The sequence below is a fragment of the Pongo abelii genome, chromosome 22 (genome assembly GCF_028885655.2).
Source record: "Pongo abelii isolate AG06213 chromosome 22, NHGRI_mPonAbe1-v2.0_pri, whole genome shotgun sequence".
In the NCBI taxonomy this organism is placed as follows: Eukaryota; Metazoa; Chordata; class Mammalia; order Primates; family Hominidae; genus Pongo; species Pongo abelii.
The window spans coordinates 33,354,364-33,361,536 of NC_072007.2; the positions used below are offsets into that span (position 1 = coordinate 33,354,364).

General features: G+C 33.2%; 1 pseudogene; it reads left to right on the forward strand.

Annotated features, from left to right (window-relative positions):
- The first annotated feature begins 5,725 nt into the window (after positions 1-5,725).
- LOC100435249 (elongation factor 1-alpha 1-like) lies at positions 5,726-6,477 on the forward strand (annotated as a pseudogene).
- The last annotated feature ends 696 nt before the right edge of the window (positions 6,478-7,173 follow it).

A 7,173-nucleotide genomic window follows, 5' to 3' on the forward strand; every position in this document is an offset into this window, starting at 1 on the left:
ATGGATTGTCTTGTTTTAGAAAACATCTTAGGATGACTCCTTTAATCATTTTTATTTTTCAATCCTTCTTTATCAATGAGATACCTGACTTTTAAATAGTTGTGCTGGGATTCCTCCTGACTATCAAGTAACTCCTTAGGGAATGTCCTCAATGATCAGATGATAAAAGAGGAGGCTATGACCAAGAAATATTCTGGGTCTTCTACTTACACTCAAATGAGAACATCTGTCCTTTATCAGCTTTGAAAATGTTTGAAAACATGTAGTAGCTAGCATAAAGTACTTTAATATGAAGAATTTAGGATGGGATAAAATACAGAAGGCAAGTTTTTCAGTTTCGTGAATCAGGAAACCATAACATGAGTATACATCTTTATTTTATTATATAAACGTAGCTAATGTTGTCTACTTTTGTTTGTTTGTAATTTGATTCTTTGCCAGACTAGATCTTTTTCCTCTCAGTTATAAGGAGGCTTCATGTGCATACATCTCTGGATCTGCAAGAACAGAACTTTAGTGTTTGAATTCATTTTAGCAGTCCTAATCTCAGATCCAACTTTCGTGTTGATGCCTTTAGAAATAAAACAAATAAACTTTTCACTTCTCAAGTACAGAAGAGTCCAGTTTTCTTCGTACATTGAATGTGATGGGCAATATGGGCTGAAGAGTTTGCCAGAGGAAGAAACATGTTTGGTCTTGGAATTAACATGTATAATATTACAGAACACTCTACATTATCCATTAAATCAAAATCATTGTGATATCATCCTGACCCAAATAGAATAATGGGAAGGTTCTGTTTCAGAACTAATTTTTCTGAGGAGTTTTATTGACTAACCAGATCATCCATTGCTTTGTTCCCTTACTGGAATGGATAAAAAGCTATAAAGCATCATTTTTCTAAGAAATTATTGGAAATGAATTGATCTATTGCTTCTAGACAAGAAAATCATGTTAATCTAAAACAAAATGTGCTTTTCAATGGAGGTGATCCAAAGAGAAATTAGGATGATTAATTCAAGGCAAGAACAAGTCTGATGTCTGATTAAACTCCTGGCTGAATGTAGTGAAAATCTTCTTGATAATCATTAAGTGATAGGAGTCACAAGGACCATATTTGGTCATAGAAATATAAAAGATGGCATTAGAAGCTACGAGGATACTTACTATCCTTTGTTCATCCCAGTATCTGGCTTAGTTTATCAAGATTTTGTACAAGTGTTCTGTTAGAGTACCTACTTAAACACTTATAAAATGGCAAGAGTCATCACTAGCAACTAGAATCTGGATAGTTTTATTTGATAATTTATTTATAAGGATTTAAGAATTAGTTCATTCGGCCAAGCACCGTGGCTCACGCCTGTCATCCCAGCACTTCGGCAGGCTGAGGTGGGCGGATCATGAGGTCAGGAGATCGAGACCATCCTGGCTAACACGGTGAAACCCCGTCTCTACTAAAAATACAAAAAATTAGCCAGGCGTGGTGGCGGGCGCCTGTAGTCCCAGCTACTCGGGAGGCTGAGGCAGGAGAATGGCATGAACCCGAGAGGCGGAGCTTGCAGTGAGCCGAGATCGCACCACTGCACTCCAGGCTGGGCCACAGAGCGAGACTCCATCTCAAAAAAAAAAAAAAAAAAAGAGTCAGTTCATTCTAAACTTTGTACTGACAAATTGGAATGATTCTCAAACCAAGTACCAGGAAACTGAGACAACATAAAATTTTTCTAGAAAGTGAAAGTTACTGCTGAGTCTAAAAATTTCACCTACTCCAATTCTGAACTTATATGCCAGCCACAGTTTCCAGTTATTTCTACATCAAATTGGATAGTTTTTTTTTTTTTACTCTCAGTGACTTCAGAACAGAAGACTTCTTATGACTTATCACATAGGTAATATGTGTTAGCATTTTTTCATCTGACCATATCTAAACAGTAGGCAATATTACATACTGAATGATTTAAACGATAGTCATTTTTTATGTTTTATGTTTTTGTTTTTATGTTGGATATTTTCCTTTTGTATTATAATATTTTTCCTAGTTAGAAACAATAGTTTTAACTTTTATTTGTAAAAATTCAAATTTTCAATCAATAGTAGATAAATTCCAATTGAAAAATCAAACAATGCCTAACCTTTATTTCATGTATATTCCTAATAGAATATTAAGTATTGATAATTAGTGAATAGGAGCTGTGGTATTAACATGGACGCAACTAGGCTGTTGAGATTCTGCCTGTTAATTTATTTGTAAATAAACAATTAAAACCTGCTAGTACTGTCAAAAATTTTCAATTTTTTTTCCCCTTGGTCATGGGACAAACTACATTCTTGAGTTTGATGATATGACTTCTCAAATGAAAACTGGTTAAAAAAAGTTTATTTCAAATGAAAATTTTCTGCTAAATATGCTGATGGAACAATGGAAGTAAAGCACATTCTCACAAAGAGAGATGGAAACTGCTCCATAACTTGTAATGAGAACTGTGTGGGTGCTGTAAATTGAATTTGAGCCATGGAAACTTTTGTCTGACATTGAAAAGAATCTGAAATTAAACAGGAGAATAAAAATTTGTCTAAGCAAATTTTGGCAACTGTTTCAGCAGCACTTATTTCTGGGCAGCATTTGTGGGTCATTCGGCAATAACATTCTCTATAGGTTTTCAGTGAATTGCTCTTAGTAAATTGGATGTCAGCGATTTTATTTTGGAAAACTTCTTTATAATTCAATGATGCTTTGAACTTTTAATTTATGACTCTAATTGTATAATAGGAGGTAGTCTAAGCAGAGTGTTGCCAGGAAAAGCTATTTCCAATAATACAGCTGAGAAGATATTCTGAAAAATCCTTCTGTTATGAAACACTAGAGATTGGCTATTAAAAAATGATTTATATCATTTTAAATATATGTCCTTGATGGAAGCAAACTAAAGGGAATATTCAAAGCTAAAAATAAAACAGGCAAAATCAAGGAAGCTCAGTGGTCTCTGATACTAATAAATGTCCTGAGAATCCAAAGACCTTAATATGTTGAAGGCAGGCTTGAGAAGATAAGGGAGAGCCTTGGATAAACACACAATGAGGAGTAGAGTCTAAAACTTCTACATCTATTCTGTCCAAAAAGATTTACATATTCGCTGAGGTAAAGAACTAGAAAAATAAAATTCACTTCTTAAAAGATAATAACAAGGAAATGTCTCCGTTGCTCCATGGTTTAAAGTGTTGGAAAAAACTCCCTCCAAAATCTCACAAGTACAATGAGCTCCTCAGGGAGTGCTGTGGCCACTAGTTTCATCATTGTATACTCCCCTAATAAAATATGCATATTTAATTCTCTACCAATAAAAACTTTAATCTACAATTTAAACTCTCTCCAAATAAATTTCTATTTCCATATGCTTTCACCACTAAATTCTGCCCAAATTTGAAAAAGCAATAAACATTACAGAAACTTGTCCCAAAAACTGGGAAAAAGAAAGCTCTTCCCAACTTATTATTGTATAAGGCCTTAATACCAAAATTTAATAAGGAACAGAAAGTAAAGTGATAATCCAGTTTTTTCAGTGAACATAAAAGCAAAATCCTAAACAAAAATTTTTAGAAAATCAACTCCTACAACATATAAAACCAATACAGAAATCAAACAAAAATATATTATATTGACCAGGATTTATTAGGACTACAGTGGTAGATAAACTTTCAACCACATTATCAAAACAAAAAGGTAAAAAAAAAAAATAGTATGATCTTGATAGATGCAGAAAAAAAATCTAAAATCTAAAATCTAAAATAAAAAATGTAGCATCTGTCCATTAATATAAATCTTCTCAAACAAGAAAAGGCAGGGATACTCTCTCAAAGCCTATTTACAGACAGAGACACAAACAATGTGAGGAGTAAACAAAACACATTAATAAAAAATATTGAATGCTTATCATTTGGGATCATAGATTAAACAAAGATGACTGCTATAAGACTTTTATTTATTATGGTACAGAAACTCAAAATGATTGCATTATATCAAGAAAATATAAGGTTAAGTAGTATTATATAAGGAGGAAATATTCAAATTTTGATAGAAAAAAATAAACTTTTATTTTTCAAAATAATTTGATTACCTGCATAGAACACAAAAGGTTTTCTGAAAAACAGAAATACAAAGAAACAAGATATCTAAACTCAATTTGCTTAGTTTAGGCCTGAAAAAAGAACCTCAATTACATTTTTGTGTCTGTCAGTAAAATTAAAAAATATAATTAAAATATATTAAAGTTAAACATGTAAACAAAAACAAGGATATTTGGATATGAATATAACAATGATATAAAATTTACCCAGAGAAAATTTTAATTCTCAATGAAGATTGTTAGAAAAGATCTAGTTATGTAAAGATAATTTGCTTATGGGTGTGAAAGACCCATTACTGTAAAGGTATCAATTCTCTGTTAATTGATAAATTGAATGCAATTTAAAAATTTTTATGTGGTGTTTACTTATAAAGAACATTGACAAGCTGAACCTGAATGTTATAGAAAAGCAAAATAATAATGTAACCAAGACGCTCCTGAGGAAGAGTAAGCAGGGTGGCCTGTCATTCTAGTTATCAATCTATTATAAAAACTACAGTGATTAAAATATTGTGTCATGAACATCATCATTTTAAAAAAGATCTATGATAGTTATTAGTGAACCCAGAAATTCAATATTACTTAGTTTATGTAAGAAGTAGAGTGTGTTTCAAAAGCCTAATTCTAACATTGGCATAATAAATTCATATTCCAATGCAGCAGTAAGGAGTTGATGCCACCTTTCAGCTGCTGGAACAATGTCAGTGGATGCCTGCTAAAATTCAAATCTTAAATAAGGTCAAATGTTTCACCACATACTATCAAAATGTCAAGATTTTAATTGAAAGTCACTCATTATAGCAAGAATCTATAAGATCTCATGTTAAATAAAATGAAAAAATCAACAGATACTAAAACTAAGATGACAGAAATATTTAAATGATCACAAAAGAAATTTAACATAGCCATTATTAACTGTTTCAACAAGCAAGTATAAATACATTTGAAATAAATGTAAAGAAAAAGAAAATATAGCACAGAAATAGAAAGACACATAAAAAATAGAAGATTAAAAATGTGGAAACTTTAAAACTGAAAAATTCAATAGACAAAATAAAAATATATGTAAGTGTACTTGTATACTGAATATTGCAATATTAAAGAAAATCTAAATAAATAGCACCACAAAGTTTATACATTGGAAGAATTATGGTGAAGATGTAAATTCTACCCAAATTGAGAGAAATGTTCATTGCAATTCCTCTGAAAATTCCTGTAAGACTTTTCCAGACAAGTGTATTCTAAAAGTTGTATTGTAAAAGTTATATAGAGATGAGAGGAAATGAAAATAACTAAAGCAATACTATAGATAATAAAATGAGTAGACTCACTCTAGTCAACACGAAAACTTAACTATATAGCTACTATACTCATGACGGTATGGTTTTGAGAGGTAGAGGTACAACAAAGATAAATGAACGGAATGGAGTACCCAGAAATAACTTCCAAACAAGGACAGCCAACTGAGTTTTCACAAAGGTACAAAGCAATTCCTGGAGTAAGGATGGTACTTTTAACGAATGGCACTGAAGCCATTGGCTGTTTATAAGGGAAATAAAAAACCACACCCTACATTAATATTAAATAGAAATCAATCATAGACTTAAATATTAAATATGCCTTGGTTCAAGGAATAGAAAGTCACCAGTAAGGATGGCAATGCCAGTGGAACCAAGCTGCTTGAGGCTCTGGACTGCATCCTACCACAAACTTGTCCATCTGACAAGCCCCTGGTGGTATTGGTACTTTTCCTGTTGGCCAAGTGGAGACTGGTGTTCTCAAACCTGGTATGGTGGTCACCTTTGCTCCAGTCAATGTGACAACTGAAGTAAAATCTGTCGAAATGCACCATGAAGCTTTGAGTGAAGCTCTTCCTGGGGACCATGTGGGCCTCAATGTCAAGAAAGTGTCTGTCAAGGATGCTCGTCCTGGCAACGTTGCTGGGGACAGCAAAAACGACCCACAAATGGAAGCAGCTGGCTTCACTGCTCAGGTGATTATCCTGAACCATCCAGGCCAGTTCAGCACTGGCTATGCCCCTGTACTGGATTGCCACACGGCTCACTTTGCACGCAAGTTTGCTGAGCTGAAGGAAAAGATTGATATCTGTTCTGGTAAAAAGCTGGAAGACAGCCCTAAATTCTTGAAGTCTGGTGATGCTGCCATCGTTGATATGGTTCCTGGTGAGCACATGTGTGTTGAGAGCTTCTCAGACTATCCACCTCTGGGTCACTTTGCTGCTCCTGATATGAGAGAGACAGTTGCCACGGGTGTCATCAAACCATTGGACAAGAAGGCTGCTGGAGCTGGCAAGGTCACCAAGTCTTCACGGAAAGCTCAGAAGGATAAATGAATCTTATGCATAATGCCTGCCACCCCGGTCTTAATCAGTGGTGGAAGAACAGCCTCAGAACAGTTTGTTTCAATTGGCCATTTAAGTTTAGTAATAAAAGACGGGTTAATGATAACGATGCATCGTGAAACCTTCAGAAGGAAAGGAGAATGTTTTGTGGACCACTTTGGTTTTCTTTTTTGGGTGTGACAGGTTTAAATTATTAGTTTTTAAAATCAGTACTTTTTAATGGAAACAACTTGACCAAAAATTTATCACAGAATTTTGAGACCCATTAAAAAAGTTTAATGAGAAAAAATGTACTATTAGACTTTTAGGATATAACATAGGGAAAAACCTTTACAACCTACAGTTTTTAAAAAAGTTTTTATATATAACACCAGGAACAAGATCAGTTAATAAAAAAAGATAAATTGACTTCATCAAAATTAAAATATTTTTGTGCGTGCATTATTTTGTAAAGAGAATGAAAAGACAAGCTACAGACGGAGAAAGTATTATAAAAGCACATATCTGAAAAAGGACTTATATCTGGAATATGTAAAGAACTCTCAAAATGCAACAATAAAAAATCCAATTATAAAATGTCCAAAGATACATAGAGGCAATTCACTGAAAACAACATTCTTATGATAAATAAGCACATCAAAAGATATCCAACATCACTAGCCATTAGGGAAATGTAAATTAAGACTA